Source organism: Lolium rigidum, chromosome 3 (genome assembly GCF_022539505.1).
Source record: "Lolium rigidum isolate FL_2022 chromosome 3, APGP_CSIRO_Lrig_0.1, whole genome shotgun sequence".
Taxonomy (NCBI): Eukaryota; Viridiplantae; Streptophyta; class Magnoliopsida; order Poales; family Poaceae; genus Lolium; species Lolium rigidum.
This window is the reverse complement of record NC_061510.1, coordinates 137510728-137519729: the sequence shown is the minus strand read 5'-3', so window position 1 is coordinate 137519729 and position 9002 is coordinate 137510728.

Genomic DNA, 9002 nt, shown 5'->3' with positions numbered 1-9002 from the left:
CACGGGCAATTTAGCCCAAACTCTTAGCGCAAGGCCGCTTCGAAGATGCTCCACGTGTATGTCCTTTAAGCCCATCTTCACTTACGGCCCATCTCCCGATTTGGCCAAAATCGGGTGATAACACATGCCCCCCTGGTTTTGATAATGATAATTGCAAAACCATCTGTCTTCTTCGAAGGGTCATGTCGTGGCAGAGCAGAACCGTCGCAGTATTCTTCATCATGACGTCTTGCCTTCTCAACTTCCCTGCATGATTTGACGGTTTTGGCATCCCATCCTCGGAAACTGCTTAAGCATTAAATTGCTATATCCCGTTTTATTTAGCCACTTCTTGCAGTTCCCTTCTTCATCCTCCTCGCACTAGTACTTCCAAAAGCCCTCCTCCGTCGCCATGTCTTCCTCTTCTTCCTCCTCCACTTCGTCGGGTCTTTCCTACGTGTCCTCTCCCATCAGGGAATCAACACCAGAGTGGGGTACGCAGGCGGCGTACGATATCCTTGCCCCAATAGCGTGGGACAAGGAGGACCACGACTTCTCCGCTTGGTCCGAGGATGACAAGTCCTCGACTGACGGGGAGAGTGACCTCCGCTTCCTCACCAATGAGGAAGCAGTGGAGGAAAGCGACGACGACCGCCTTCCCTGGGACGGGGTCACCTCCTCCGAGGAGGTGAAGGAGGAGGAGGACGACAGCTCCTCCGACGAGCCGCCGGCCAAACGCCATTGCCCCTGGCCCGGGAACCTCAGCGACTTCGACAGCAAAGACGACGATGCTGACGAGGAGGATGAGGACAACGAGGGTCCTGCTGGCGGCCGCTACAGCAGCGATGACGAGCCGGCCGGGAGCAGCGCCGATGACGGCGATGATGACGACGACGACGATGAGGGCAGCAATGGCCCCTAGATAGGATCTTAGCCTAGGGCCAGCAGTAGTAGATAGGGCAATGTACCCCTAATTCTTCCTTTTGAGAGCAATCAGCTCTTTATGTAAGAAATCTCGTTTATCAATGAAGAATTTCCCCAATTTGATTTTGCCGATTTCCTTTACGATAATTTAGCCGATTGTCCTTCGTACTGAGTCCGCCGATTGTCACTTCGGTCAATGCTCAACGAGCCGATGGCACCGCATCGATCTCTCACGATAAATCTAAGGATAGATCCGTCCGAACCTCCAAACTCTCGATCAAACAGGGCCAAGCTACAATCGTGCAAACCCCCAGATCTTGGAAATGTAGATCCAACTGAATGGAATGTTAGACTTAGCGGCAAACTCCTGAAATAACGTCCATTCTCCTCATTAACTTTAAATTTCAGACATTCTTCTGCCGCATCCTTCCCTTCCTGATCCTCCTTGCCTTCAGGAGAGCCCTAGGACTGTTGCTGGATCAACTCGAATGCTGAAGCTAACACTTTGCAAAACAGGCACCATTCGCCCATAACTGTCCTTGTGACGCTCCATTTCTTTGCAACAACCAACTGATCCAGAGCTTATCAATTATGATGGCTCCCTCTTCAAATTGGTGGCTCTAACTCCTCAGAGCAAAGAACCTTGAGGGCGAGCTGCCCCCCGAGCCTCAGTCAAGGCGAGGATAAAGTGTACCCACCGAATGGGCCATCATCGGCTTCCCAACTGTAGTGCAGCGTCAGCCGATTCTAACCAAATCGGCTTTCAAAAGCAGAGAACCTTCAAAGTGAGCTGCCCCCCGAGCTTCTTCAGTTCAATGATGCAGCTTACGGTGAGAATGCGATTCGGTCCAATTGGACGATCGTCGGTTGTTCTCATGATCCTAGCCTGATCTGCACGTTCATGTTGTTCTTGTTGTTAGCCAGGGCTGCGATCCTCAAACTTGTCGGCAAATATCAACAGCTTAAATGAGAAAAAGGGCAGTCTTGGACGCCCGAACTGATGCTTCTGCTGGTACTGCCGAGCTTGAAGTCTTGCAAAAGGAGTTGGAAGTCCTTGAAGAGAGGGCCTGAGTCACCAAGCCATCCCAATGAGGGGTTCCTCCAGTAGAACCTCACCACGTAACTTGATGACTGCTCCATTAGGCTTCCGCTTGTAACAGTTGTATCCCTTGAGTCGATGGCCATGCATCGGCTTTGAATTCTTAAGTCGATGTCTATGCATCGGCTGTGCCCAAAATTTTTGGATTTTCAAATTTTTATATGGCCGATTTATTTATGCATCGGCCCCCCATACTTGAGCTGTTCTGCTGGGCATTTGACATCCACTCCAAGCTTTGTATCCTCGAGTCTCATCCATCTATGTGCCCCCCGAGCCGATTCTGTCAAGTATTTGATGGTATTGGCTTTTCATGCATCTGTCGGATCAATGCTGAACACAGACAAAACGTGTGTCGAGGATAATTTTGGCCGATTGCGGGAATCGGCCTCCCTTTTCATTGCAATTCTTGACGATGGTTTGCAACTTCTCGGATTTCCACTGTAGCTACGTGGCATGCTGGAGATAAGATCCTTTGCTTTTCATTTTTTTTTGAGGGCCGATCGCAGGGATCGGCCTTGCCACGTACGTCCAATGTCTTGGACCTGCTACTCCGTCCGGATCACGGATACCATGTTTGTATCGCCCGATGCCTCCGCATCGGCATCGCCCGATGCCCGTGCATCGGCTTTCGTCCGTTTAGGGCGCCATACTTTCTTTGGCGGGCGCGCCTTTGTCTCCATTGTTTGCTGAATTTTCGCGGCCAGATCGGGCCGCGCTTCCGCAACGTGTACGAGTATCGTGCCTCGGCTTCTTCCAGGTTTCGCAGCCGCTGCACCCTACGCTTCTGAGAATGGCTGAGTCCATTAGGGCACCACCTTGGTCGGTGATACCTATCTTCTTCTCCATCTGACTCCTCCAAGTCTTCTTCTTGAGATGACTCAGCTTGTTTATTATGAGGTGGGAGAGGCCCTAGACGCTCGAACACTGAGACTTCATTTGTCCTCCTCCTTTGCTGCTTGCATTCTGGGCAGTTCTCGATTGTTGGCAATCGGCTCATTCCTGAGTCCCAGCAATGTTTGAAGAAAGGACAGTCCCAGTGCTTATCCACGTCATCTTGCTCCCTTGACCTCCCTCTAGCGTGACGTTCGTACCCGTCGTTGTTTCTATCATGCTGACGATACCTCCTGTCTGCATCAGACCGATGATATCTTTCATCATCTTCGTCGTAGCGCCGACGTCGGTCATACTGCTGCTCATATTTGTTGAGGAGATGCACGGATAGTGGGTGTTGATACCGTATGCTCCTCACCTCCTCCTCGGTTAGGTATCGTCTATCATCATCCTGGGGCCGGTCGCGTGGAACGGCCTCCTCTTTATCTTTGCCATGAGAGTGGTTGCTCTCTGGTTTATCTTTGCCACGGGAGTGGCTGCTCTCTGCTTTATCTTTGCCATGGCGGCCCACAAGCCCTGCCACATTGACATCGAAAGAGAACCCTGGCTCCCTTATGGAGTGGCTTAGGTCCACCATGTTGACGTCCGGAAACGGACGCATGTCTACTTTCATAGCAAACTGTCCGAAAGTTAATCGGCCTGATTCTATCGCCATCTGAATTTGTGCGTGCAATACTTTGCAGTCGTTGGTGGCGTGCGTGAACGTATGATGCCATTTGCAGTATGGCCTTTTGTTCATCTCTTGTGCCGTAGGGATCTTGTGGCCTTCGTGTAGCTTCAAGCTCGTTTCTCTTTCGGTAGCGGATCGAAGATCCGTTCAGACTTTGCTCACGTCGAAGTCAAACCCTCTTGGAGGCCCCGGTGGGTTCACCCATTTGCGAGTCACAGTGATCGGCGTCCGAGTCCATTCGGCTACTCGCGACTTCCCGATCTTCCGCAGAATCTTCATCCTCATCGGCATTGACCGGGCTTATCGCGCGCTTGAACTTGTCTTGGTACAGATTCTGGATGGCGCTGTTCATATAAGGTCGGTCTCCGGACCATGTGCGCCGGCGAGTTGTACTCCACTTGGAACGTCGGATCCTTGAAGGACGCCGCAAGGCCCGCCACGGCCAGCTCGACCGCCTCTTTCTCGGTTAAATGGACCGAATAACATCGGTTCTTGACGAGTTCTGAAACGCCGAATGTATTCGGACACTTGTCTCTCCTCGCCTTTGCCGAACCTCGTGCTAGTTCGGCAATGCCGCCTTCAGTAAGCTTCGAATGATATTGTGTGTGAACTCGTTCCTCTAGCTGCTTCCATGATCGCACTGAGTTTGGCTGCAACGAGGTGTACCATCCAAAAGCTGGACCGGTGAGGGATTGCGAAAAGAACCTCACCCGCAGCTGATCCGATGCCGAAACCATGCCCAACTGGGCCAAGTATCGGCTCACGTGCTCGATTGAGCTAGACCCTTCGACCCACCGAACTTGGTGAAGTCCGGGAGCCGGTACTTAGGTGGTAGTGGGATCAGGTCAAACTCATTGGGGTACGGCTTGGAATAGCCGATTATCTTCTTCTTCGGCAAGATGCCGAACTGATCTCTCAGGACTGCACTGATCTGATCCGCGGTGGAGGAAGTAGCAACTGAGCTGTCATGAATTGGTGCAGTGGCATACTTGGTTAGCCACGCCTGTTTCTCAGCGTCTGCACCCAAACTCCCCGTTGTTGCAGCCGTTCCTCCTGCCGGAACAATTGCTCCTGCTCCGGCAATCCCTCCTATCGGAGCCTGGATCGCCTGCGTCCAGTTGTTGCAGTCCGGCACAAACGTGCACACGTATCCGTGCGGGATCTCCTTGGGCGGCTCATATAAGAACTGATAGTCGCCCGGATCACCTCCAACCTTGTAGACAACGTATGCCGGTGAACCTTGTTGCCGTGGAGCTGCCATCGCGTACGGCAATGGTGGCCTGGTGTGGAGTTGCACTTCTCCCCGGTGAGTCCCTAGAGCAGGTCCCGAAGGGGAGTACGATGCTTCATGATCTCTCGCACCACCTGGAGCGCAACGCGCTCCAACGTATTTACCAGGCTCTCAGAATGCCGATGCAGCGAATGAGCCACCACGTAGTTGATCTCCTGTCGCAGGGCTCTAGTACGTTCCTCTGAAGGGAGAGACAGATCCAACCCGTCGAGGACGCCTTGTGGCGTGAATCCTTTGAACCTGATGCCCGTGCGAACGGGTCTTCTCAAAGGAGCCGATGAGTTCGGCATCAACGATGGCCTTCAGCTCATCGTACTTCTTCTTGTGTTCAGCGGGGAGATCCTCGTATGTGATCTGTTCCTCCGCCATCTCGGGTGTCGGTGTTGACGTGGATGTTGCGAGAAGATGTCCCACCGGGCGTGCCGAGAATGTGTTACCTGCCAAAACCCACCGGCGGGCAATGGTTAAGCAACACGAAGAGCCGGGAGGCTCCCAAGGCCGCTTAGTGGACCCCGGCACCTCGCGTCGTCCCGCAAGTCTTCCGGCCACGTCCTGGCGGTTGCTAGGGCGTGCCACCCGACCTAGACCCGATCGAGGAAGGTGTTAGAGTGCTTCGATTGTTCCTGCATGGTAGACACGTAAACATTAAATACGAGCCCTATCGGCTCTCGGGTTGCCACTGTGGATCGGCTCAAAGAGCCGATCGCCCCATGGTTCACGTTGGATTTGCAATGACATGGGGATCCTGCTTGATCAAAACAAAGCTAAACCAATCTACGACAGTTTAGGGTTTTCACCGCATAACCGGAACGTCCTACGTGTGATCGGGCCTAGCAGATACAGAAGATGATGCAAACTACCCCTACAAGAGGCCTAAAAACCAACATAACGTTAATTCCCGGAACATCCCTTGTAGGAACGATAAACAACACCTAACGCACTACCGGATCGTCCGACCCCAGCATAAGACCTAACTATGCAGATATTAAACTAATCCTTGCGGAGCAAGGAGCAACTATAACAGATCGGATCTACTAAGTAACGAACAAGCAAGATGCTGCCCTTACACCCAGATAGGTGTAAGGGCAGCTAGGTGTCGAGGGACGGCATTGCCACGCAGATATGCACGAAAAAGCATCAATGCAAGCCCCTAAACACCTAAAGATAAGTAGTGTTGCTCGCCATCAACAACGCTTCAGCACGAGCAGCACAAGGTAGACGAATAAACGTGTACTGCCTAGATCGCAAGATGCGATCTAGGCAGCATGATGCTTACCCGGAAGAGACCCTCGAAGGAAGGGGTGGCGATGCGCCTGATTTGTGTTTGTTGTGAACGTGATTGTCCTCCTTTTCCGATAACCCTAGATACATATTTATAGTCCAAGGGACTTTCTAATTGAGGCGTGCACCTAACCGTGCACGGGCCAGACTCTATCTGTTAATTCTAAACACGATACGATCTACTATATTACAGATACACGGGCAATTTAGCCCAAACTCTTAGCGCAAGGCCGCTTCGAAGATGCTCCACGTGTATGTCCTTTAAGCCCATCTTCACTTACGGCCCATCTCCCGATTTGGCCAAAATCGGGTGATAACATACTCATAAAAGTGAACAATTTGGTATAAGTCAACCTTACTGATTCAAGGTCAAACCCTTAATCTAAGCATGCAAAGTGGCAACTTTGAATTAGATTCTAGATTGCCCCAAATTTTGGATTTTTCACAAACCAACTCCAAATTGCAAACCAAGGCCACCAATAGATGCTAAACATTATTTAGATCACACCTATGAAGTATTTTGGCCAAATTCAAATACAAATGTGACCATTGCATCCAACATATGGTGATCAAGTTATTTAATAAAAAGGTACAACCACTATTCCTACCCACTATGCACCACCTCACTCCACTTTTCTTGTGCTCATCTATAGTGGACATGCATGGTACTCTAACAACTCTCAAACAACATCATCATGCCTTGCCATGCTCACCATGACACAAGCTCTCTCCCTATGTCATGGCATATGTCACTCATGTTGGCCATGATTTTTTGTGCATGCTCTAGCTCTCTCTAGCCTTGCCAACCATGTCACATACCTTGGTCTCACCTCACCTAATCTTGCATTGCCCTCATAGACCAAGAAAAATGCATAGAGGATCCATGACATGGCCATGCCATCCCCTTGGTCACCACCACCATGCTCACCATGTCACTCTCCTCCCCTCTCTCTCTCACCTTGTCAAATAGGTCGCCTACATCACCCTGACCCTGCTGGTACAAGCCCTGGCCAAGGAGAGCACACCATTTCCCTGACCAGGACGTGCCCGCGACGCCCAGAACGCGCCAGAGCGTGCATGGACACGCTCTGGACGCGCCAGTACACGGCCTCGCCCGGACGCAGCTGACCTCCCCTCGCCCTCTCTTTCCTCCCACGCACACATCACGTCACCAGCAATCTCCCAGGCATGCTCACCTGCCCGCGCGAGCCCTGTCGCCGTCGCCATCATCAACGCCGCCCGCCACAGTACCGCCGGACATGACGATCGCCCGCACGCTCCCGTCCACCATTCTCTGCGCCACGAGTATTGTGACGATCACCATGACACCAGGAACAGCTCCACGTCCTTGCCTTGCCCCTTCGCAGCCCAGAGAGCCAGCGCCATGGACGACCCGAGCATGCCCCGCAGCACCTCCTCAACCCTATAAAAGGAGGCTTCCTCCGCTCCAAATCTCCACACCATTCGCCTCCTCTCTTCTCCCTGACCCTCCTCGAGCACCGCCGCTTCCCAATTCCATCTGTAGACCACCAATCGACCGCCGGAGCTCCGCCAGTACTACCTCAAGATCGCCGAAGCTAGGAGCCGCCCCAGGAGACGCCGCCGGTACCAGGAGCTTCGCCACCCTCGACAACGCCGCCCTGCATCAACGCCGACGATCGCCGGACCCTGGTTAGCCCTCCGACCCCCTGGTGCTTGCCTCCAGTGCGCCCGTGCTCGTCGTCGACGACGATGCACGTGAACCGTCCGATCTTGCTCTAATCATGTGGCCCTCATTCAAACATACCGATTCGGGGTTTAAGTGCCACTGACAAGTGGAGCCCGCTGTCAGGCGGCCTGCTCGTGCGAGACACGCAGTGGGCCAGCCCGTTTCTTTTTCTCCCCTTGGCCCAGCTTCGTTTCCCGCGCAAGCCCACCAGTTCAAATTCGAATTAAATCAATTTAGTTGAATTCAATACTGGTGCCATTTTCAAATTTGAATAAAACTAAATCTACTGAGCAAATTTTATGAATTTGATATTGTTGGAAAGCTTAGGAAATTATCTATCCAACTACATTGGTCTCAACCCTAGATTTAATGTAGAACTTTGTGTTTAATGATCCCAACCCAAGTATTTATCTTACAAGTTTTTGACTTTGGTTTATCAAAGTTTATTTTTGATTCATGATTCACTTTGATCTAGATATGGAGTATTGCAAGAACATCAAACTTAGCCTAGAAAGCTACAAGCTAGTTAGCACCCCTCATGACTAGTTGCTAGTGCTAAAACTAAAATTGACTACTCTAGATAGGAACATGTGAAACAAATAATTTTGAAAACCTTGGAATGATGAGTCATTCTATTGAAAGATTTTGAAGGTGAATATGACATGAATGACATGATGAATTTGACAAAAACTGATGATTGGGTTCTGATGCGATACCATTCCAATTTTACAAGTACCCCCACAATACCTGATTATGGATAGGGCTTAACTGAAAGTTTATGTATTTTAGTATGGGTTCCCTCTAAACAAGCGTCATAGGGGTTATGCCGAGGCTGCCTCCGTGAAATATAAAATGACGTGAAAATGAGGTGAATGTCCTACCCAAGCCCTGTGCAGTTCCCAGGATAGCAGATTGCTATCACTGGGAGGCCAAGCTCATGGGGAGAGGTGCCTATACTAGGGTATGTAAGTGAAAGGTTATGGTTGATGATCCGCATACTGAGTTATGATTATTCAGGGCTATCCCTGACGGATGTAATCAAAAGTTGTGGCACAAGTGTATAACCTCTGCAGAGTGTAAACCTATTAGAATAGCCGTGTCCACGGTCATGGACGGTTGGATGGCCATATTGTTCCGTTGTCAGATGTTTTCTAAAAAT